Source organism: Sapajus apella, unplaced genomic scaffold, assembly GCF_009761245.1.
Source record: "Sapajus apella isolate SASKATOON/1434 unplaced genomic scaffold, GSC_monkey_1.0 scaffold4, whole genome shotgun sequence".
Taxonomy (NCBI): domain Eukaryota; kingdom Metazoa; phylum Chordata; class Mammalia; order Primates; family Cebidae; genus Sapajus; species Sapajus apella.
Genome location: NW_022436944.1, coordinates 233,327 through 257,687, shown reverse-complemented (window position 1 = coordinate 257,687; position 24,361 = coordinate 233,327). Strand labels below are relative to the sequence as shown.

Sequence of the window (24,361 nt, the reverse complement as noted above, 5' to 3'; positions counted from 1 at the left end):
GGATTCTGTGCATCGCAGGATGTTTACAGCTCCCCTGACTTCTGTAAGCCAGTCCTCATCTTGAACCTCCGTTTCCTCATCTGTTAAGTATTAAGCATGATCTGAATGAAGAGATCCCCTACACAAGCTTCGTGTGCGCAACATGGCTGTTTATTCACCTGGGTACGGGCAGGCTAAGTCCAAAAAAAGAGTCAGCGGAGGGTGGTGGGATAGGAGTTGGTTTTATAGGTTTGGGGTAGGCAGTGGAAAGTTATAGAAGTTACAGTTCAGGGCGGTTTTTGCAAGCCAGGGGTATTGCCAGGGCTGGGCAAGGGTGGGGTGTGTCACAAGGTCGAGTTATCAGTTAAGGCAGGAATAGTTGAGGCAGGAACAATGGTATAATGTCACAAGGTTGGTTAATTGGGCTTTTCAGGAGCTAGCCATTCTTCTTACTTCACACTTTCTGGCTTGGGGAGGCCATCCAGAAGTGTACCTGTGGGCCATGGGGGTCGCCATGGCTTGACTTAGGGTATGGCCTATGGTGCAGCCAGTTCAAAGAACCTTGCATTAAGTGAGTTCAGCATTCAGACAGCAAATATCTATTGAAACTCTAGTATGTCCTAGGAGCTGTCTTAGGCACTGGGGACACCAGAGTGAATAAGAAAATGCCTCCACTCACAGAGAGTTTACACTCTGCTGGGGGTTACAAATAATAAATGCATAAGAAAATGAAAAATTAATATTTTATTAGGCGGAAAAAAGGGCTATGAACAACAATAAAGCAAATTTGAGATGGAGAGTCTCAGAACCTGCTCTTTTAGCCAGGAGCACTAGGGAGGGCCATTCTGAGAAGGTGACATTTGAGTACTCTGAAATGGAGCAAGCCATGGGACAGCTTTCTTCAGTTCCAAAGTTCCTTTTTGTCTGCCTCTGTTCACATAATTGCTCAGCTTGCACTTACCTCCTTCCTTGTATCTTGTTTTGCCTGACTTCAGTCTCCCAACAGGGGGCCCAGCTTTGATCCTCTGCTCTTTCTTGACCTCTGGTACCTTGAATTCATTGGTTGGAGAACCTTCCCAATAGGCATTCCGAGTCTTCACTGTGATCCCCATCCAGCTGCTAGCCCTGAGTCCTCAGGCCCTGTTTGAAATTACAGGGCAGCCAATGTATTTTTTGGGGCCTACTGATTAATAAACTGTTAGTGATGAGGAGAGCTCTGTATAGTTTGTGATTACATACACACACACACGCACACACACACACACACAATTTTTCTTGATTCTACAATGTATGAATGGCAAATACTAGGAACAGTTGCCACCAATCAATCAATTCCCTTTCTCATAACTATGTCAGATCAGATACCCGTAACTGATGATCATGACTGTCCTACCATGCAATGGTAATTGCCATGTAAGATGAAACCCTGGCTTAAAGGCCATGTATTGCCTTAAAAAGTAGCTTGAAATAGATACATGCTGCCAGAACAGTTTACCAGAAATAGAGAAACCTTCCATCTGCAGTCAGAGGGCCAGGTCTCAGCTTCACTGCCATAAGAAAATTGGAAATTTCTCTCCTACTACATATAGTTTTAATTACCAAGTTAATTACTAAGGAATCTGCACATCATTCTGTAGTAAAAACAAAAGTCATCATAGTTTTTTTGACGGGTAAGTAACGTGATTAGAGCTGTTTTTCGGGAAGACTGATGTTGCAACTACATGTAGGATGGATGGCTGAGGTGTGACAAAGAGAACTCCTTAGATAAGGTGTGCAGACTTGGAGAGTGCTCCAGGGTAGGAGGTCCCAGACTGCCTCTCTCTGGTCTAGGGCTGAACAAAAGTTTTTATGTTCCAAAGCACTTTCAATTTGGCTCTCTTTGCACAAGTCCAAGGCCCACAACATTGGAAGAAGAAGCCAGGGCTCCCTTGGAGACCAAATTGATTACCACACAGCATATGCAGCAGTCTAAATGGAAATGTGCCTGCTACCAGGAATTAATTACCATCGAATTTGCATAACCTGTTGATTAATTGTGCTCATGACCAAAAGTCCAGGCCAAAGCTCCTCAACTGAGAGCTGATTATGCTTTTCCACTTGCTTTGGTCAAACATAAGTCCAAGTTTAGAGGTTCTTTACTAAGCCCAGACCGCCCAAGTCAGTGCAACAAAGGAAGAGGCCAGGATATCTCTCACCCTCCTTCCTCCATGTCTCACCCAGGCTTTCACTCTGAGAAGACGTCCAGAATGTGGCCAACCATTGGAGTGCAAACTGTTATTTATTTATGAGGCTAACAGCACATTTCAACTAAACACCAATTTATCAAGTATTTTGGTGCAAAAAGGAAATATACTGTAGATAATTAAAGATTCTAAAACCCAACAGCACTCCATGGAGTACACTAATTATAATCAAACCCATTTGTAATGAAGGAAAGGGAAATGAATAAGCACAAATCTGTCCCATATTGGAGTCTCAGGAGTAACTTCATTGCTATCAACTGATAGACAACATTAGTTGAAGCCAAACGTAACAGATGTCTACATAGAGAAATAATGGACTTGGAGATGCTGTGTCGATGAGCTGGCATCTTATCCCTCTGCTAAATTAGATTTGGGCCTTCTCCTAAAGACCTAAGGTCCTGGTTTGACTTCAGAAAAGATGACTATCAGCAAGCTGGCCCCTGGTATACAGAGGAGTCTAATGACCACTTGATCTTGGTTTAGTGACTATAATTTCCTCCTGTCTTCACAAGAAGGCTTTCAGTTTTAATGGGTGAAATGTGGAAATGCCTGGATATCAACTGAACACCAAGCTCTATGGAAAATGAAGCCACTTGGAGTACCACGAGGCCCACGCTGGATTCATAGTGGGCCACATCCAAGCAGTGAGTCTGAACTGGAGAGAAATTTAAAGGTTTTCCTGGGGAAAGTGGCTGAGCCTAGATAACATGAGTGATTGATGGAGGCAAATAAGACTTTTCCCACAACCAATTTTTCTTCCAACGTTGGGTCACAGCATGCAGAACCCAACAATGCTAGTCCATTCTCCCAGAACGAGTATGGGACCAGGTACTAATGATTTAAGTCTCAATGGGGCTTGAAAATCTTGGGGCAAGATTGGGTTTTGTTGTAGAAGAGAGTGAAATCCAGAATATGGGAATGTTGTGGGGTGATAGGATTAGTTTTACAGCCAAGAACATGCTTATGCCATGGCTTGAACATTCTGAGATGTCACTCTCTCCATTCATTTCACAATTAACTCTCCATTGTATTACCAGCCAATGCTTCCTGCTCTTTCTCACTCATTGATGAATAAAATTTAACCTCAGGAGATTCCAAGGACAGTATTTACTGGAAAAATTTTCATTATCAGAAGCTGATATAATAGTCACAGGGATGAGACTTAGACATGGATTTCCTGACCATGGCCCAGTGATGGGGCCTCCTCCTCTCTTTCTTGCCTGCTATGACAGAGACAACTACTTTACCAGGACCTATGTGTTTCTGTTGGCAATGACTACATTAACAGACGGTTAGTGATGAGGAGAACTCCGTATAGTTTGTGATTATGCACACACACACACGTTTTTCTTGATTCTGTAATGTATAAATGGCAAATACTAGGAACAGTTGCCACCAATCAATTCCCTTTCTGGTAACTGTGTCTGATCAGATACCCATAATTGATGATCATGACTGTCCTACCATGCAATGGTAATTGCCATGTAAGAAGAAACCCTGGCTTAAAGGTGCCCTCTATTGCCTTAAAAAGTAGCTTGAAATAGACATATGCTGCCAGAGCAGTTTACCAGGAATGGAGAAACCTTCTATCTCAGTCAGAGGGCCAGGACTCAGCTTCACTGCCATAAAAAAATTGGAAATGTCTTTTCTACTTCATATAGTTTTAAGCAAGTTAGTTACTAAGGATTTTGCACATCATTCTATAGTAAAAACAGGAAGTCATCATAGTTTTTTAATGGGTAAGTAACGTGATTAGAGCTCTTTCGCAGGAAGACTGATGTTGCAACTATAGGTAGAGTGAAGGTTGAGGTATGGCAAAGAGAACTCCTTTGATAAGGTGTGCAGACTTGCAGAGGGCTCCAGGGTAGGACGTCCTAGACTGCTTCTCTCTGGTCTTGAGCCAGGCAAGCTGTGGGACTGAGAGCAAGTTTTTGTATTCCAAAGGACTCTGAATTTGGCTGGCTTTGTGCAAGCCCAATGCCCACAACATTGTGAGCTCTCCCTCTCCGACACACATGGCCCACCTGAAGGGCACTTACAGCTGTACTGAGACCACACCCCTGCCTTCCCTCCACAGCGGCAGCACCAGCCAACCTGGAGCAGAAGGGTCCAGGAGACCACAGCTTCCCCTTTATGCCTGGTTGATTTTAGTGAAAGATGCTTTGTGTGTTCATTGAGGCATCACTGTGTCATCTCTGCACAAAGTGGTTTCCTATATTAGATGAACACTTTCTTTGATGCCTTCCCTTCCCGCTTCTAACAATACATTGACTGAGGCAAGCCATTTGAAACCTCCTCCAGGGAGACAATGTGCCTTGGAGCCTGTGACCCAGTTGTGGCTGGGGGTCAGGCAGCCAGGCCTTAGAAGCCAGCCCACAGTGAGACCTCAGGGTCCCACAGTACTGGTGGGGCTCCCCTTGTATCCATCAGTCTCCTTGCTTAGATACGACTTTGAGTGCAAAATGAAGCTGGCCTATTGGCAGACAGAGCTTGAAGCTTCTCATGGTGTTTACACTAGTTTGTCTAACAGATCCAGAAAGAAAATTGCTTCTGTGCTTAACAGATGAGAAAAAGACAACAAAAGATTTGGGGGTCAACCCCAAATCCAGAAGGTAGAGTCCCAGTACTGGGGCCTGTTCTCAGCTATTAGGAAACTAGCTCCATTCCTTATCATGAGAGGGTGGAGATGGCCTGGAGCCTGACTCCCCAAGCCCTTTCTCTTCTCCTGTCTCCAAAAAGGTCAGAGCTGACGAGGGAGAGTATTTAAAATGATGTTCTGGCAGACAAGTTCTCTTAACTGTAAGGGGCATACGTAGAAAATGGAAAAGAGACAATGGCTGACTCAGCAGGACCCCTCCCCAGAGCCACACTGGCACCAGCCCAAGGCTGTGTCCAGTCAGTGCCCCAGAAAGTTCTATCAGACCTCTGGTGGAGAAACAAAGTGCCATGTACACAAAGGGTATCACTCTCTCAGGAGGTTGGAGAGATGAATGTGCAGATTTCTCGGGGGAGGCTGTGGTGTGGCTGAACTCACGCACACAGCAGAGCACAACTGTCCAGAGAGGCTTATTCTGTGGGGCATGAGTTGAGGTGTGCTGACACCACAGGTGAAGCATGGGGAGGTGGATGCGCCTGGACAGCTCATGGCCCTCTACAGAGCTTGTGGCTGCAGTCAGCCACCTGCTGCCTGGACTGACTCTGTTGCTATTGCTGCTTAGCAAACAAATCTTGGCTACAAGTGCATGTTGAACTGGAGCCATGTCGAGTCTGCAAAGGCCCCCGAGATGCAAATTCACATCCCCTCCTACAGGCTCCTGCTCCCACCCACTCTCTTCCATTCCTGCCTCCCTTTCCCTCTTCCCCTTGTCTTCTGTCTTCACTCTAACACTATTCTATCTCCCTCCCCCATTTCCCTCTTATTCTGAATTGACCACTTCCCTCTTTCTAGACCTTAACAAGTATTTCGGAAAACTTTTTTTGTATGTGCATGTCAGGAATAAGGAGGACTTGCACCCATGAGCAGTTCTGTCATTTAGCCAGGCGAATCACCTTGGACAAGCCACTTGGACTCCAGTCTGCCACATGGTCTATGTGTTTACTTAAGCTTTTGAATGAGTAATAATATGGCACCAGCAGTTAAAAGTTTTATAGTGCAAATTCTGCCTCTCATCCCCAGCCATACAATTCCCCTCTCTATAGGCAAACAAGATCATAGTCCTACCTGCTATAAGCAAACACACACACACACACACACACACACACACACACACACACACACACACACACACACACCCCTTATCTCTCTCTCTCAGCCTTTTTCTCCATTTTCATAAATAGTAGCATACCACAGGCACAGTTCAGCACTTTGTGTTCTTCATCTAAGGTATCTTAGATATCTTTTCCTATCAGCACATGGAGAGCTGCCTCATTCTTCCTTACACGTGCTTAGTGTTGCATTGAACACCGGTCCTCTCCTGATGCATACTGAAGCTGCTTCCAGTGTTTTACTACGCTGCAGTGATACATCATTGTGCCTGTGTGTGAGCAGATCTGTGGCATAAAGTCCACAAAGCAGAATTTCCAGTTAAGACAGAATGAAAGAGATAGTATAGATGAGCATATACTAATTTGATGTGTAACCTCAGAGAAGGCACTTGACATTTCTGGGCCTCATTTTCTTATTTGTAACAGAGAGGGGTAACCCTGAATGACCTGCAGGTCCTTTCCACCTTGGAAGTCCCTGGGATTCAGAACCTCCTGCCTGTGAGGAGTTTGGCAATGATGACTGCTCTGGCCCTTGTGATCTGCCCACAAACATAGTGTACCTGTGTCCAGGCCGCCACAGCCAGATGGGAGCCAAAATTTATTCTGTACACAGCCAACAGAGCAGAACTTGAAGAGCCAAGTCCAAGGGCCAGGCCTGACCTCATTTGTCCTCAAGTGGCATCTCTCTTCTGTTTTGACCTCTTTAAAGGTAGCTGCTTTTTGCAGTCTCTGTGGAAATCAAAGGGAGCATGGAGGTAGTTTGCTTTAATTTACAGAACTGAGGAAAAGTGAATGAGCTAAATATACTTAAGATGAGTGGAGTGAAGCATTAGCCAGATTGCTGGGGGTACGAGGACATTAATAGGAAATTTACCGGAAGATTATTCAACAATGCAATCAAGCAACCATGCAGGTTTTGTTTTTGCGTTGACTAAAAACAAGTCTGTCTGATGGTTTTGCCCTCTATGAATGTTAAGCTTGTGTGCTACTAGGCTAAGTTTTAAGATAACCACAGCCAATATAAGGACTTTCTGCATGTACTCTGATGCTCACTGTTATCATCATTGATCAGCTTTGGGAATCATAGAATGTTTGGCTTGAAAGAGCCATAGGGATCACTAAAGCAAGCCTTTCACTTGTGTACAGATAAGGAGATGGAAACCAGAAGTGGGGAAGCGCGCCAGGGCTGTGGTTAGTGCGAGGGAAGGGGCCCTGGAAACAGACCCAGCTCCCAGGGCAGGTGGGGCAGTGGGATGTGCATTAAGCAGGTGGAAGAAGGCATCTGGAAGCACTGCAAAAGGCCTGCACTCCCCGGTAGCACAGCTGGTATGCATGTGAGGCCCAGAAGTGCATAGAAAGTCGAATTGTAAGCCCAGGAAGAGGCGGGATTCAGAAATCAGGCAAAAGCTTAAGGATGCTCTAATAAACAGAGAAGGATTAATGAGGGCTCCAATCTTAGAATGCTCGTGTGTCTCTGGGCAGGTTGCTGAGACACTGATATGGTTTGGCTGTGTCCCCACCCAAATCTCATCTTGAACTGTAGTCTCCATAATCCTCACGTGTTCACATGTGGAAGGGAACCAGTGGGAGGTAATTTAATTCTAATCATGGGGGCAGTTACCCTCATGCTGTTCTTGTGATAGTGAATTCTCATGAGATCTGATAGTTTTATAAGGGGGGGCCTTTCCCCCTTTGCATGGCACTTTGCCTTCCTGGTGCCATGTCAAGAAGGACATGTTTCCTTCCCTTTCTGCCATAATTGTTAAGTTTCCTGAGGTTTCCCCAGCCATGCTGAACTGTGAGTCAATTAAACCTCTTTCCTCTGTAAATCCCCCAGTCTTGGGTATGACCTTATTAGCAGCATGAGAACAGACTAATAAAGACATAAACACAGGCACAAGGGCAGGCAGGGGTAAATTTTGGATTCCAGGGCTGAGGCACCCCATGGGAACAGAGCAGAAGTGCTGCTGCCAGAACTGGGAACCAAGCGAGGGTGATATGATTTTGAGCAGGGCCTCCTTGTATTAACCAATCTTGGTTCTAGAGACTTGGAGAGTAAGCCTGTAAATGGAAACAGGCCAGCCAGAGAGGGGAAAAGGGAACCAGGAACCAGACCTGGCTCCAAATTACCTCTTTGATAAATTCCCCTCAAGTCCTTCCCTCCTCCCTCTACAGCTTCACTGCTGCGCTTGTTTAGGCTCCCAGCTTCAGCTTTACCTTCTCCTGAAAGCCGCTTCTTTTTCCCAATACAGGCCTGTACCTACAGTTCCTATATGCCAGGGGTTCTTAACTTTGGTTATGTGTCCAAATGGAGAATTTTTCTTTTTTCTTTAAGTTCCGGGATACATGTGCAGAATGTGCAGGTTTGTTACATAGGTATACATGTATCATGGTAGCTTGCTGCAGCTATCAATCTGTCATTTGGGTTTTAAGTCTCACATACATTAGGTATTTGCACTAAGGCTCTCCTTCCCCCTGCCCCCAACCCCCAACAGGCCCCACTGTGTGTTGTTCCCCTCCCTGTGTCCATGTGTTCTCATTTTTCAACCCCTGTTTATGAGCGAGAACATGCAGTGTTTGGTTTTCTGTTCCTGTGTTAGTTTGCCGAGAATGATGGCTTCCAGCTTCATCCTTGTCCCTGCAAAGGACATGATCTCATTCTTTTTATGCCTGTGTAGTATTCCATGGTGTATATGTGCCACATTTTCTTTACCTAGTCTATCATTGATGGGCATTTGGGTTGGTTCCATGTCTTTGTGAATGGTGCTGCCATAAACATACATGTGCATGTATCTTTATGATTTATAATTCTTTGGGTATATACTCAATAATCGGGTTGCTGGGTCAAATGGTATTTCTAGTTCTAGATCCTTGAGGAATCACCATACTGTCTTCCATAATGGTTGGACTAATTTACACTCCCACCAGCAGTGTGAAAGCATTCCTGTTTCTCTACAGCCTCACCAGCATCTGTTGTTTTCCGACTTTTTAATAATTGCCATTCTGACTGGAATGAGTTGGTATCTCATTGTGGTTTTGATTTGCATTTCTCTAATGATCAGTGGTGATGAGCTTTTTTTCATATGTTTGTTGGACAAATAAATGTCTTCTTTCGTGAAGTGGCTGTTCATATCCTTCACCCACTGTTTGAAGGGGTTGTTTATTTTTTCTTATAAATTTGTTTAAGTTTCTTGTAGATTCTGGATAATAGATCTTTGTCAGATGGGTAGATTGTAAAACTTTTCTCCCATTCTGTAGGTTGCCTGTTCACTCTGATGATAGTTTCTTTTGCTGTGCAGAAGCTCTTTAGTTTAATTAGATCCCATTTGTCAATATTGGCTTGTGTTGCCATTGCTTTTGGTGTTTTAGTCATGAAACCTCTGCCCGTGCCTATGTCCTGAATGGTATTGCCTAGGTTTTCTTCTAGGATTTTTATGATTTGGGGATTTACATTTAAGTCTTTAATCCATCTTGAGTTAATTTCTGTATAAGGTGTAAAGAAGGGGTCTGGTTTCAGTTTTCTGCATATGACCAGCCAGTTTACCCAGCACCATTTATTAAATAGGGAATCCTTTCCCCATTGCTTGCTTTTGTCAGGTATGTCAAAGATTATATGGTTGTAGATGTGTGGTGTTATTTCTGAGGTCTCTGTTCTGTTCCATTGGTCTATATCTCTGTTTTGGTATCAGTACCATGGTGTTTTGGTTACTGTAGCCTTGTAGTAGTTTGAAGTCAGGTAACGTGATGCTTCCAGCTTTGTTCTTTTTGCTTAGGATTGTTTTGGCTATACGGGCTCCGTTTTGGTTCCATGTGAAATTTAAAGTAGTTCTTTTTCTAATTCTGCAACAAAAGTCAAGGATAGCTTGATGGGAATAGCATTGAATCTATAAATTACTTTGTGCAATATGGCCATTTTCATTGATTCTTCCTATACAAGAGCATGGAATGTTTTTCCATTTGTTTGTGTTCTCTCTTATTCCCTTGAGCAGTGGTTTGTAGTTCTCCTTGAAGAGGTCCTTCACTTCCTTGTAAGTTGTATTCCTACGTATTTTATTGTCTTTGTAGCAATTGTGAATGGGAGTTCATTCACAGTTTGGCTCTCTGCTTGTCTATTGCTGGTATATAGAAATTCTTGTAATTTTTGCATTGATTTTATATCCTGAGATTTTGCTGAAGTTGCTTATCAGCTTAAGGAGTTTTGGAGCTGAGACTATGAGACTTTCTAAATATAGAATCATGTCATCTGCAACAGAAATAATTTGGCTTCATCTCTTTTTATTTGAATATGCTTTGTTTTTTTCTCTTGCCTGATTGCCCTGGCCAAAACTTCCAATACTATGTTGAACAGGAGTGGTGAGAGAAGTCATCCTTTTCTTGTGCTGGTTTTCAAAGGGAATGCTTCCAGTTTTTGCCCATTCAGTATGATATTGGCTGTGAGTTTGTCATAAATAATTCTTATTATTTTGAGATATGTTTCATCAATACCTAGTTTGTTGCGAGTTTTTAGTATGAAGGGATGTTAAATTTTGTCAAAGGCCTTTTCTGCATCTATTGAGATAATCGTGTGTTTTCGTAATTGGGTCTGTTTATGTGATGGATTACATTTATTGATTTGCATATGTTTAAGCAACCTTGCATCCCAGGGATGAAGCCGACTTGATCATGGTAAATAAGCTTTTTGATGTGCTGCTGGGTTCAGTTTGCCAGTATTTTAGTGAGGATTTTCCCATTGATGTTGATCAGGGATTATTGGCCTGAAATTTTCTTTTTTTGGTTGCGTCTCTGCCAGGTTTTAGTATCAGGATGATGCTGGTTGCATAAAATGAGTTTGGGAGGAGTCCGTCTTTTTCTATTGTTTGGAATAGTTTCAGAAAAAATGGGACCAACTCCTCTTTGTACTTCTGGTAGAATTCGGCTGCGACTCTCTCTGGTCCTGGGCTGTTTTTGGTTGGTAGGTTATTAATTACTGCCTCAATTTCAGAACACATTATTGGTCTATTCAGGAATTCAACTTCTTCCTGGTTTAGTCTTCAGAGAGTGTATGTGTCTAGATATTTATTCATTTCTTCTAGATTTTCTAGCTTGTTTGCACAGAGGTGTTTATAGTATTCTCTGATGGTAGTTTGTATTTTTGTGTGATCAGTGATGATATCTCCTAGTCATTTTTTATTGTGTCTATTTGATTCTTCTCTCTTTTCTTCTTTATTAGTCTGGCTAGCAGTCTATCTGTTTTGTTAATTTTTCAAAAAACCAGCTCCTGGGTTCATTGATTTTTTTGAAGGGTTTTTTGTGTCTCTGTCTCCTTCAGTTTTGCTCTGATCTTAGTTATTTCTTGTCTTCTGCTAGATTTTGGATTTCTTTGCTCTTGCTTCTCTAGTTCTTTTAATTGTGATGTTAGGGTGTCGATTTTTATATCTTTCCCACTTTTTCTTGTGGGCATTTAGTGCTATAAATTTCCCTCTAAGCACTGCTTTAGCTGTTGGTGTGTTTGTACAGTGGCCAGTACCAGTTGTTTCTTTCCACATTTAGTGCTTCTGTCAGGATGTCTTGTAAGACAGGCCTGGTGGTGACAAAATCCCTCAGTATTTGCTTGTCTATAAAGGATTTTATTTCTCTTTCACTTGTGAAGCTTAGTTTGGGTGGTTATGAAATTCTGGGTTGAAAATTCTTTTATTTAAGAATGTTGAATGTTGGCCCCCACTCTCTTCTGGCTTGTAAGGTTTCTGCAGAGAGATTCACTGTTAGTCAGATGGGCTTCCCATTGGAGGTAACCTGACCTTTCTCTGTCTGCCTTTAACATTTTTTCCTCATTTCAACCTTGGAGAATCTGATGTTTATGTGACTTGGGGTTGATCTTCTCATGGAGTATCTTAGTGTTGTTCTCTGTATTTCCTGAATTTGAATGTTGGCCTGTCTTGCTAGGTTGGGGAAGTTCTGCTGGATAATAACCTGAGGTGTGTTTTCCAACTTGTTTTCATTCTCCCTGTCATTTTCAGGTACATCAGTCAAATGTAGGTTTGGTCTTTTCACATAGTCCCATACTTCTTGGAGGCTTTGTTTGTTCCTTTTCATTCTTTTTTCTCTAATCTCATCAGCATGCCTTATTTCAGCAAGAAGGTCTTCAATCTCTGATATCCTCTCTTCCACTTGATCAAGTTAGCTATTGATACTTGTGTATGCCTCATGAAGTTCCATGAAGTTCTTGTGCTGTGTTTTTCAGCTCCATCAGGTCATTTATATTCTTCTCTGAGCTGGTTATTCTAGTTAGCAGTTCTTGTAACCTTTTATCAATATTCTTAGCTTCCTTGCATTGGGTTAGAATATGCTCCTTTAGCTCAGAGGAGTTTATTACCCATCTTCTGAAGCTTACTTCTGTCAATTCATTAATCTAATTCTCCATTAAGTTTTGTGCCCTTGCTGTAAAGGAGTTGCAATCATTTGGAAAAGAAGAGGCATTTTGGCTTTTGGAATTTTCAGAGTTTTATACTGGTCTTTCCTCATCTTCCTGGATTTATCTACCTTTGATCTTTGAGGCGGATGATCTTTGGATGGGGTTTTTGTGTGGGGATCTTTTGTGTTGATGTGGTTGTTGTTGTTGCTTTCTATTTGTTAGTTTTCTTCTAATAGGCCCCTCTGCTGCACGTCTGCTGCAGTTTGCTGGAGGTCCGCTCTAGACCCTCTTCACTTGGGTATCAGCAGTAGAGGCTGTGGAACAGCAAAGATTGCTGCCTGCTTCTTTCTCTGGAAGCTTCATTCTAGAGGGGCATCTGCCAGATGCCAGCTGGAGCTTTCCTGTATAAGGTGTCTGTCAACCCCTGTTGGGAGGTTTCTCCCAGTCAGGAGGCATGGGGATCAGGGACCCACTTGAGAAGGCAGTCTGACCCTTAGCAGAGCTGGTACGCTGTGCTGGTAGAATCTCTCTTGTCAGGATCAGCTGCTCTCTTCAGAGCCAGCAGGCAGGAAAGATTAAGTCAGCTGAAGCAGTGCCCACAGCTGCCCCTCTCTCCAGGTGCTCTGTCCCAGGGAGATGAGAGTTTTATCTGTAAGCCCCTGACTGGGGCTGCTGCATTTCCTGTAGAGATGCCCTGCTGGTGACAGGAATCTAGAGAAGGAGTCTGGCTGCAGACACTTTGCTGCACTGTGGTGAATTCCACCCAGTCCAAACCTCGCAGTCTCGGTACTGTCGGGAAAACTGCGTACTAAAGCCTCATCAAGCTTGATTGGGTCAACTCCAGACTGCTGTGCTGGTAATGAGAATTTCAAGCCAGTGTTTCTTAGTTTGCTGGGCTTGGTGGGAGTAGGACCTGCTGAGCGAAACCACTTGGCTCCCTGATGTCAGGCCCCTTTCCAGGGAAGTGGACAGTTCTCCTGTCTCACTGGGGTTCCAGGTGCCACTGGGGTATGAAAAAAAAAAAAACTCCTACAGCTAGCTTGGTGCCTGCCCAAACAGCTACCAAGTTTTATGTTTGAAACTCAGGACTCTGGTGGTGCAAGCTCACAGGAATTTTTGGATCTGCAGATTGCAAAAATCTGTAGGACAACCATAGTACCTGGAGCAGGTAGCAGTGTCCCTCACGGCTTCCCTTGGCTCAGGGAGGAAGGCCCCCTGGCTCCTTGCACTTCTCTGGTGAAGCAATGCCTGCCCTGCTTCTGCTAGCTTTCTGTGGGTTGCACCCACTGCCTAACCAGTTCCAGTGAGATGAACTGGGTATCTCAGTTGGAAATGCAGAAATCACCCACCTTCTTCATTGGTCTCTCTGGGAGCTGCAGACAGGAGCTGTTCCTATTTGGCCATCTTGGCCCTTACCCAAATGGAGAATTTTTTAAACTACTGATGCCAAGTCCTCACTCCAGACTGATTAAATCAGCAGGTCTGTCCTATGCATGCTGATGTATTTGGCTGAGGTCATGATGTCTGCATCTTATTTTCCAAAGCATTGTGTGTGTATCTATATTTCTACATCTATCTATCTAAATGTTGCTAATGTATATAAATAAGTGTATTGTACTGTTATTCCACCTTTTCTGTATGTTTGACATTTTTCAAAATAAAGATTGAGAAAAAATGATGAGTAACTCCAGGATTGGCTGGGTCATCTGTTGTCACAAAGTTTCTGTGTGATGCTTCTGTCCAGAGCTGGCAAGAATGAGGGCACTTACCGTTTGACACACTGCTTTGACTCTGACTCTCCTAGGAGACTCTCCTATCCTGAGTACAGGGGCCTCATGTGCTTCAGAACTTTGCACTCCCCCATCCTCCAGCCTGATAATGTGTCTGGCATATGGTGGGCACTGTATACATATTTGTAGAGCATAGCCAAGAGGAAGTTACATCCATGCAGATAGGTGAATATGTATTTATTATTCTTTCAATTAATCAGTCTTTTGTCACTTATGGAGTTCCTATTGTTTCATGCATGTTTAGGCATAATGGATCGTCTAACGATCTACAGGGTTTCTCACTCTTGGCAGTATGGAGATTTTGGCCCAGATAATTCTTTGTTGTAGGGGGCTGTTCTGTGTGTTGTCAGATGCTTAGCAGCATCCCTGATCTTTACCCACTAGATGTTAGTAGCGCCATACCTCCAACCTCACAAGTTGCGTTAATCAAAACTTTCTCCAGACATTACCAAATGTCCTCTGGGAACAAAATCTTAACCTCCGGTTAAAAAGCACTGATCTGTAAGACAGTCTGCTTTTGAAAAATCTGAACAGTAATGAAGGAAACAGATACACACACGTGTGTGTGTGTTTATGTGTGCGTGCAATGAAAGATAAGATGTGTGAAGGACTGTAATGTATTAGAATGTTATGAAGCATAAGAAGAGAAAAAGTTAATTCCATTTGGGGGCATTTGGGAAGACATTATTGTAAGCTATGAGCTTGGGTTTCAGTAGCCTTGTGGATGAGAAGCTCCTTCAATGTAATTTCCTTTCCTAAGTTGCTGCCAGCTTATGTCTATATAGTCTGTGGTCACCCATGTTTTCTTCTGATCCTTGTTTCTTAGACAAAGAAACTGAATCCAAACAACTTTGGATTACTTGCGGTAAGAGATGGTTTGCAGCATAGACCTTGAAGCCAGACTGCCTGGCTTTGAATCCTAGTTCTACCAATTTCCTTTCCTAAGCTTCTGCAAGCTTCCATCTATACAGTGGTCACTCATGTTGTCTTTCGATCCTTGTCATTATACAATTCTGCAAGGTAGACGGACAGATATTATTAACTTTATTTGATAGACAAAGAAACTGAATTCAAGCAAGTATGGATTACTTGAGGTAAGAGGTGGTTCACAACACAGAACTTGGAACCAGACTGCCTGGCTTTGACTCCTAGCTCTACCAATTTCCAGTCGTGAGCTTAGGGCTTGTGATTTAACCTTTTAACACCTCAGTGCCCACATATGGAAAAGGAAGCTAATAATAGCTCCTATCATCTCATAGAGTTTTAGTGAGAAATTTACATGTGTCAAATGTTTAGAACAGCACCTGGCCTCTATATATACATTTAAAAAAACTGTGGAAGTGCTTGCTGCTATCACTATTGTTACCAGAGCCATGCAGCAACTTGATGGCTGAGGTGAAGTGATAAATTGGATCTGCAGTCTCTGGGCTCAGTGTTTTCTCCACTGCAGTCTGTTTGCTATTTGAACAAGAAGAAATCAGTGATGGCTCAACTAGCACCATCTGGGAAAAGCAGACCCCATGAATATCATTCTCTGTTTAAACTCTACCATCCAATAGAAAGTCACATGTGTAGATTTTCTAGTAGCCACATACAAAAGAAAAAGAAAAAGAAATGGGTGAAATTGATTTTAGTAATACATTTTATTTTAGCCCAATATATAAAAATATTAGCATTTCAATATGTAATTAATAAAAATTATTGAGATACTTACATTATTTTTTCCATACTGTCTTGAAATCCAGAGTGTACACATACAGCATATCTCAATGAGCCATTTTCTTTTCTTTTTTTTTCCACTCTACAGAATTTATTGGGTTTATAACTAGATGAAGTCATACATGGACAAAATGAAGCACACAGTAGGAACTGAGAGCTGGGGATCCATTACTGGCCTTTGGGGGAGCTCCGAGTGAGGGGCAGCCAACCCTTTCACCCCAGAGGTGTGGCCACAGGGGTGGGAAGGAAAAGGAACCCACCTGGCTTTTGTCACAGAACTCAGAGCCTGGCTAGGCTAGGACAGGCAGGCGGCTGGGAGGGCCGGAGCCTCAGAACCACCCTGCCCAGGGAGTCCAGGGAGCCCAGGGAGCCCAGGGAGCCCAGGGAGCCTGGGGAGCCCAGGGGGCCCAGGAACTGCTCCACCAGTCCCACTTGCAGTGTGCTTGGCCCAGACCTAGACTCAGGGCCTGATGCAAAGGGAAGGCAGCAAAGCAGGAGGGAGGAGACACTGATGTGTGGTGGCGAGGAGGGAGTGGCACCTGGACCTGTGGAAGAGCGTGGGTGGGGAGGTGGGCCAGCTGCCTAGTGGCAGCTAGCAGCGAGTTTCATAAATGCCACTGCAGCCAATGTAGCGCACCCATTTGATGACATCATGGTCACTGTAGTTCAGCTTCAGTTAAAACACCTTCAAGTAGTGCACCTTGAGGCCAGAGGATGCAAATGTCACCTCAGAGTTCATGGAAATGAGGGGTCGAGCCCATTTCTTCTTGACGTTGGTAGGCAGAAGCTCAATCTCTGTGCTGATCTGTGATTCCTTCATACCTGCCATGCGTTTGATCTTCTATACAATGGCGTTCTTGCTGGCCTTGTACTTGGCCTTCTCCTTCATGCAGATCACCTACACCCCACTTGTGTTCAGGGGGATTGGGATCCTCACCTCAGTCTTCTGAGCCAGCAGTGAGGGTTTACAGTTGAACTTGATGACCACCTTGATCTCCAGTTTGGTGCATCCCACTTCTCACACTAGAGTGATGACCCGGAAGGGAAAGATGATATCATTGGTTGTGTGATACCTCATAAGCTCAAACACTGCATCTGGCAGGATAAAGCTGATGCTGCGTTCAGAGTCAAACTTGCTGAGTCACACACACTGGTGGAAGGTGCAGTCATCAATGGCAATTGATTGCTTCCTGCTCTTGCTTGTTTCATCAGCTGTGTCTTTGCCTTGTTTTTCAATGACGATCTTGTCATTCATCCCAAACTTACATTCGGGCATCCCACTCAGGTTGCTCTTCATCACCACCTGGCCCGACACATGGGCACTCAGCACCTGCCCTTATGGGGACATGAGCAGATTCACACTCTCCAGCACATCCAGGAAGAGCTCATTCTGGCGATACCTGATACCCTCTCGCCACCAGCCGATCTGCCCAGTCACCTGGTTGGTGATCTGTGACTGCTCTTCTTTTGTCTGATACTGACTCTTGATGCCGTGCTGGGTGATGAAGGTTTTCAGCATGCCTGTCTCGGAATTCTGTGGGTAGCCAAAGTCTAGAATCTCATCCAGCAGCTCATATATGAGCACAAAATTTTTCTTGATGTTTTCCTGGCTGATCTTGCTAAAGTAGGCAGCCATCACGTCACACATCTTATAGAGGAATTCAAAGACTATGGCAGCATTGACGTTCTGCTTGGTGACTGCTGCCAGCCAGATGTTGGATCGCTTGACATGGAAGAAGCTGGTGTGAGCAATGTTGGTGATGGGGCTGTGCACCTGCTGCCGGGCATGGATAACATTGATGCAAAAGGCGTCCATGGCATTCCTCTGGATGTCATCTCGGTAGACTGGGGAGATGAGCACCTCCCCCTTGTGATTATAGATGAATAAGCCTCCAATCATGGAGGCAGATCAGTCTCCGTGGCCCATCACTCTGAGAACAGACCTGATGTCCGTGGCCCTCTGCTCTGTGGGCCCGGCCACTCTCTGGATCCTAATTTGTCCACCCATCCCCTGCTCCTCTGCCTGCTGCCTTGGCTGTCAATGAGCCATTTTTAAGTGCTCAATAGGCACATGTGGCTTGTGGCTGCCATGTTGGACAGCACAGATTTTCTAAACACTGCAAAGGGCTTTCATGGTGGTGGGACACTCATATTATTTCTGACTTATGCCTAGGGGATTACAAATCAGAGCAAATAGTAGAAGTCTTCTTGAGTTTTATTCAGGACACTGGATCCTCCTCTTCTTCTTCTTCCTCCTTTATCCTTCTCTTCTCCCCCTCCTTCTTCCTCTTCTTTTGGGTGAGAAAGCCAGCTATTTCTTAGGGACGGGGGCTCAGGAGCTCTTGGTGGGGCAGATCTGCTTCCTCTTCACCATCACAGGCTTCTGGCTGTGCAGGATGGCGCTGGCCCTGCTGATGGGCAGCCATGCGCAGGTTGGGGGCGGGTACTTGTTCTTGCAGATCTTGCGTCTGATGCTGCTGAGTTTGGCACAAGCATTCTTGCTGATGGTGGTCCACACATAGGAGGTAGCGGGCGTCCACTGGCCTGATCTCCACTTTGTGACCACCAGGACATCTTTGCCATCGGCTGCCGGCTCCACGACCACAGTCTTGCGGCGAATCAGCCCATTGTAGTGGAAGGAGTTGCGGGCCTTCAGGTTACTGGGCTCGTTGCTGTAGGTCTGCTTATTCCTCTTGATCAGGAAACCGGAGCAGTTCCACGTGACCATCCATTGCAGATGCGCAGAACTGGCGGCGGCTCCTCTCACAGAGGTGGCCAGAGGTGGAATGCACTGGATCCTCTTCCGCTTGTTCCTATCCCAACTTTATCAAAACGAAGTGACTATATTTTTTTAAAATGGTAGTTCATTCATTCATCAGCCTTCCAATCTTGATTTAACTTGAGCACAGATTTCAGTCAATCATGACACAACAGCTCCAGATGCCACCCTGCAAGATGTTCAGAGGCTCATACATAATCTCTGTAGCCCAGGGCTCCTGCTTACTCTGCCAGATGAAGCCGTGAGCACCCTTTCTGCCATCAGGCCACCTTGCCACCTCTTTCCATGGCAAGCCTGGAGCCACCTGCCCTGACTCTGCTGGTGGTGACCTCAGATTGCCTCCTAGGACCTCCTGAGCTAGCCAGCATCATCTGCTCCTCTACCATCCCCGGACTGGGGAAGGGCTGGAGGCTGAGAACAATTAGCGACCTGTCTGAGGCCAGGCAGCAATTTGTCACCACTGATGGAACACAAGCTGGCAGGCCCTGGGTGGCCTCTTTAAAATGCTCTGCAGTGCAAACATTGCACACTCCTGGCATTTTTATAAGAGCAGTGCCCAGGACAATAGTAAAGTAATTCTTACTGTGCTTACTGTGAGTCACATGCTGTTCTTAGTGCTTTACTTAACTGACAAAATCCTCACAGCAGCCCACTGAGGCTGCTGGTCTTTTTAATCCCACTTTCCAGATGAGGAAACTGAAATCTAGAGAAGCACATGGCTTGTGGAAGGTCACTAGATATAAGAGGCAAAGATGAATCAAACCCAGACAGAGTCTGAGTGCCTCGTTGTGCCACAGTGAGCCCTTCAGACCTGGGTTAGGCCACCAGCCTTTTCTTTTCAGTGAAAAATGTAGGTTCCAAGAGGAGAGGGTTTCTGTGCTTTTGTTCCCTGCTGTGTCCTCACTACCTAGAACCTATTGGTTGACTGGCTGCTACCTCCTTGCTGCTGGTGGTATCCAATCTTAGCTCTAGACCACAACTCAGGCCAATGGTTGTTCCACGGGGCACTTGTCCTGCACATGATGTGACTTCATGCCTTGCCTATTGGTTGCACTTGATTTTTGGCCTCTACAGCCTCTATGCAAATAATCTGAGACCTGCCTAAAGGCCAGAGAGGCATTCAGTTGCTTGAGGCAACTCAGGCCCAAGGCAGGTCTGATCTTGACGTAAGCACCATTGAGTCTTATTTCCCCACCCTCTGAATGATGAGGCTGGACCAGGTGAGGATGGAGTATCAATATTCCCACCTCTTTACTCCTGGAAGGCTAGGATTGGGGGATGGAGGAGTTGAGATGGGGTACAGGCTGATGGTACAAGGATTTCTGTGAGCAAGAAAATGAGCTCTGTGCCAGCCTTTATGGCTGGTTACAGGGAAGAGTGCCTGGCACCAACTACCCATTAAAAGGCCTTTACAATCTAGCTTGGATGTAGCATGTTCCCAGTTGCCCTCCTCCTCCCACCCCTGGCTCTAGCCCAGGCCAGCCTGACTCCAGGCTCCACGTTGTTTCCATACTGGCTGCTGGTGCAGGTCCACCTGGGGAGAAATCACCCTGGCTCCCTTTCCACTCCCCTAACATCTCATTTTCTGCATCTGAAGACCTCCTGATCTTCCTTCATCTGAATACCCACCAAGGGCCCCTTGAATGGTGGAGAGTCTCAAAAGGTGCAGCCTCAGGAGGGCCCTGGAGAGCACAGGGGCCCTCGTTGTCTGGGAATCTGCAGCCTGGCTATTCCACTTCTTCCCCTGTGCGGGCTCAGGCTCCCATCGCAGGATGTGTACATGCCCCAGGTCTGGGGCCCTCACACTCCGTATCCTGCTTTCAGTGGGAATAAGAGATCCCAGGAGAGGAGGCCTGGAACTTTGTGGGGAGAAGCTGGAGAGCTGCATTGGGTAGGACACAAGGCCAGTTAAACCCAAGTCCATGGGTAGGTTTCTTCGTGAACCTGTTATCCTTTGATTCTCATATGAGGATGTTCTCATGATATCACGGGGCCCTGACCAATTCTTTCTCTCATGCATATACATGTGTGCACATGCCCAGATACACACATACACACACACACACACACACACACACACACACACACACACACACACCCCAAGCCCCAGATCTGAGGTCTTCAAAAAGAGCATGAGGGCAAACCTCTCAGAGGATTTAATGTTGTGCTTCCAAATGTGCTCAAACAAAGTCATTTATCTGGAAACTCTATTTCTCCCAGAGGCTGTTATTCTTTAACTCCCTCAAAATTAGGGGTCAGTGACTCTAAATGCAGAATGACAGTTAACCAACTGTGTAACACTGGCCTTAAGGTTCAAAGGCCTTAATAGAAAAACCAACTTTTACCCCAAACATTAGCAGACCAGATGTGGTTTGCAGAACCTTCTGAAGCTTTAAGTGGTCAGATGCTATCTGACCCTTCCGGGACCACCCTAATAAGTCAGGATACAGACTTCAGATGGGGAGCCTCCCTCACTACAGCCTGATGGCTCATCTTCCAAAGGGCTTTTCATACTTTTCAAAGAATGAAAGCATTGCGAACAAACACAACTGAAATCAAGAGATTTGGATGCATACTAGACAAGAGAGATATAACACAAGTCCTTCTAACAGATTGTGGACATGGTGGGCTAGACATGGAGACAGGCTCAGAGCACAGAGAGAGGTGGGATGAAGAATGTCTACCACAACCCAGGGGAGGCTTGGGTTTCAGGAGCAGGTAACCCCAGGGCTGAACCTTGAGGGTAAGTAGGCATTAGCCAGGGGATCCCTAGCAGAAAAGCCAAGTGTTCAGGTGTGGTCAGCATTGCTGGAGGGTCAGCTAGGACACCCTTGGCAGAGATGTGTTGCAGTCCCCAGGCAGCCATCATGGAAAGCCTTATGTACTGTGGTGGGGAGCTTGAACTTCATCCTGAAGGCAATGAAGCTCCAGGAGAGCATTGTAACTAAGGCAGTAATAAGTAATACAGACAAACAATAGTAATAGCAAACATTTGTGAAATGAATACTTTTTAGATGTCAGGCATTGTTCTAAGCACTTTGCATGTATTTGTTAACTGATTTAATCCTTTGTAACAGAACAATATCAGAACAATACTGATATTATTCCCATGTGACAGCTGAGGAAACTAAGGCAAGGAGTGCCCACACAGTCATCTAGCTCCTAAGTTGTGGAGCTGGTATTTGAACCTAGGAAGTTTGATTCTTGAGCTCATTCTTTCAGCCACTCTGCTATTATATTTTATAGCCATTTCTGTTCAAAAGGGGATTTTAGGTGATTTATAATATAACCTAATGCACAGTAAGCAAACTAAAAATAAAATTCAACCTGAAAGAACAGAAACAGAACAGCAAGGAGACATTTATGACAAGAATTCAAGATCAGAAATCACTAAACTTGAGCCCTAATTTTCATCTGATTTTTTTGATTAAAAAGTGTAATATTGTCAAGTTACAATCCTATTGCTCTTTGTGTGTTTATCAGGAGACCCATGGTGCTTCCATACACTGAATTCTAGAAGGAAATTTGTTGTTTAGTCCCTGATATGAACTGTGATGTAATGTATAAGATGTATTAGCTTCCTAGGGCTACTATAACAATGTAATGCAAATTTGGTTGTTTAAAACAACAGAAATTTAGTTTTTCACATTTCTGGAGGCCAGAGGTCCAAAATCATGGTCTTGTCAGGGTTCGTTCCTTCTGGAGGCTGTAAGGGAGACTCCATTCCATGACTCTTTCTCAGCTCCTGCTGGCTGCAGGCAAGCCTTGGCATTCCCTGGATTACACTTCCATCTCAGCCTCCATCTTCCTATAGCTTTCTCTTCTGTGTCGCAAAACTCCCTCTTCTTCCTCTTATAAAGACACCAGTCATTGGATCAAGGCCCCAGCCTAAATCCAAGATGATCTCATCTTGAGATCTTTAGCTTAATTCCATTTGCAAAGACCTTATTTTCAAGTAAATTTCCAAAAGACTTATTTCCAAGTAAATGAGGACACATTCATAGGTATCAGGGGTTAGGACTTGGATGGATCATTTTTGGATGCCAGTATTCAATACACTCTAAAAGGCATTTAATAGCAATTCTGCAAAAAATAATTGAAAGGGTTATTTTATGGCTGTTTCTCACAGTGACAAAGCCAAGGGTAGAGTTTTGTTTTCATGGTAATTCAGCTCACTTGAGTTGGGTAGTTCCAACTAGTTGGGCCACCAAGGGGTTTTCCTGTCCTCCAAAAGAGGCTCCTGAATCGAATGTCTTATCAGTTATGTATCTTTGGTGGGCAGAACTTCACTTGGAGTCAGGTGATTCACAGAACTCCTGGTATGAAGCAGAGTTTTTGTCTAGGACCCATTGATGGGAGGCTGCCTAATCTAGTACAGAGGTCACTAACTTGGGCACATGTGAGAATCACCAGGGGAGATTTTGCAAAAACACATGCCACGGTTGCATGCCAGGCAAATGAAACTGAATCTCTGACTCTATTGTCCCTTCTTTTTTATTGACTTTCTAGTGGGAATCTCCATTTATGATGGGGTGGTTGGGACCACTTGTTCCAAGCTGTTGCTGGTTTCCTTTCAGTCTCGTGGCATATGGAGGGGGAGGGGGCACATGACCTGTCAAAGTAGGGGCGGCCTTGAGATTGTATTTGGATTTGCTTTCATGGCTCCTTTCCAAAAAAGAACACATTTGTTCCTCTCTGGACTTCAATATCCTCATCTGTAAAGTGGAGTAAGCCAATTTATTTATAGCTATTGTTTTGTGAGACAGGGTCTTGCTCTGTCTCCCAGGCTGGAGTGCAGTAGTGATGTCTTTAGTCACTGCAGTCTTGAACTCCTGGGCTCAAGAGATTCTCCCACCTCAGGAGGCTCGAACTACAGGCACGCACTGCCGTACCAGGGTAATATTTGTATTTTTTGTAGAGACGGGCTTTTGCCATGTTGCCCAGGCTGATCTTGAACTCCTGAGCTCAAGTGATCTGCCTGTCTCAGTCTCTCAAAGTGCTGGAATTACGGGCATGAGCCACTGTGTCCAGCCTGAATAAGGCGATTTAACTCATAGAATTGTTATGAAGATTAAATGACAGGTCATATGTAAAACACTTCACACAGCATCTGACAGATGTGGAGGAAGAGAGAACTGTACTAGGGGCATTGTGGTTTGTTCCAGACCATTGGTGTGCCAGGGATTTCTGGTAATGATCACTCTTCACTGGAGGAGAACAAGAAATAAATAACCACTGTGGCTCCTCTCTCCAGAGCTTATGAAGAAAAGCTCCGATCACCTGGCCTTCTCTTCTCTTATTGACAAAGTTATTGATTTTACCTTTGTTCTTCAGCAATCATTGTTCTCCAGGAGAAAAAGCTGTTTGTTTAATAAGACTCCTATGCCCTGCTGGAACAGTGAATATTGAGAAGGGCCTTAGGAGGCTCTGATGAAAAACAGAGGCTCCTAAATAAGCCAGGTCCTCTGCTCACCCAGTGACCTAGCCTGGACTTCAGAACAAATCACCTGAAGCCTGCATATCTCAAGAGTTTAATAGTACAAATTTCCCAGGGATGTTTTGAGGGCAGCAGCTCATTTTCAAGTAAGAATTTTCCCAGAAGTAACAAGCATATCTTCACACTGGGCCTTTCTTAGGTGAAGTTTATTATGAAAACAGCGATTCTTCTAAAATATTATCTACCCAAAGACTAGCA

The 24,361-nt window shown here is 44.6% G+C and overlaps 2 pseudogenes across 2 annotated transcripts; both read right to left on the bottom strand.

The window, feature by feature from the left end:
• Positions 1-16,406: 16,406 nt before the first annotated feature.
• On the bottom strand, positions 16,407-17,918 carry LOC116538284 (annotated as a pseudogene). The gene has a single exon (XR_004263589.1). The product of XR_004263589.1 is annotated as an AP-2 complex subunit mu pseudogene (transcript).
• Positions 17,353-20,647, bottom strand: LOC116537671 (annotated as a pseudogene). Its single transcript, XR_004263252.1, has 2 exons — positions 20,292-20,647; positions 17,353-18,709 (listed from the first exon to the last, which is right to left on the bottom strand). The product of XR_004263252.1 is annotated as an uncharacterized LOC116537671 (transcript).
• Between the last annotated feature and the right edge of the window lie 3,714 nt (positions 20,648-24,361).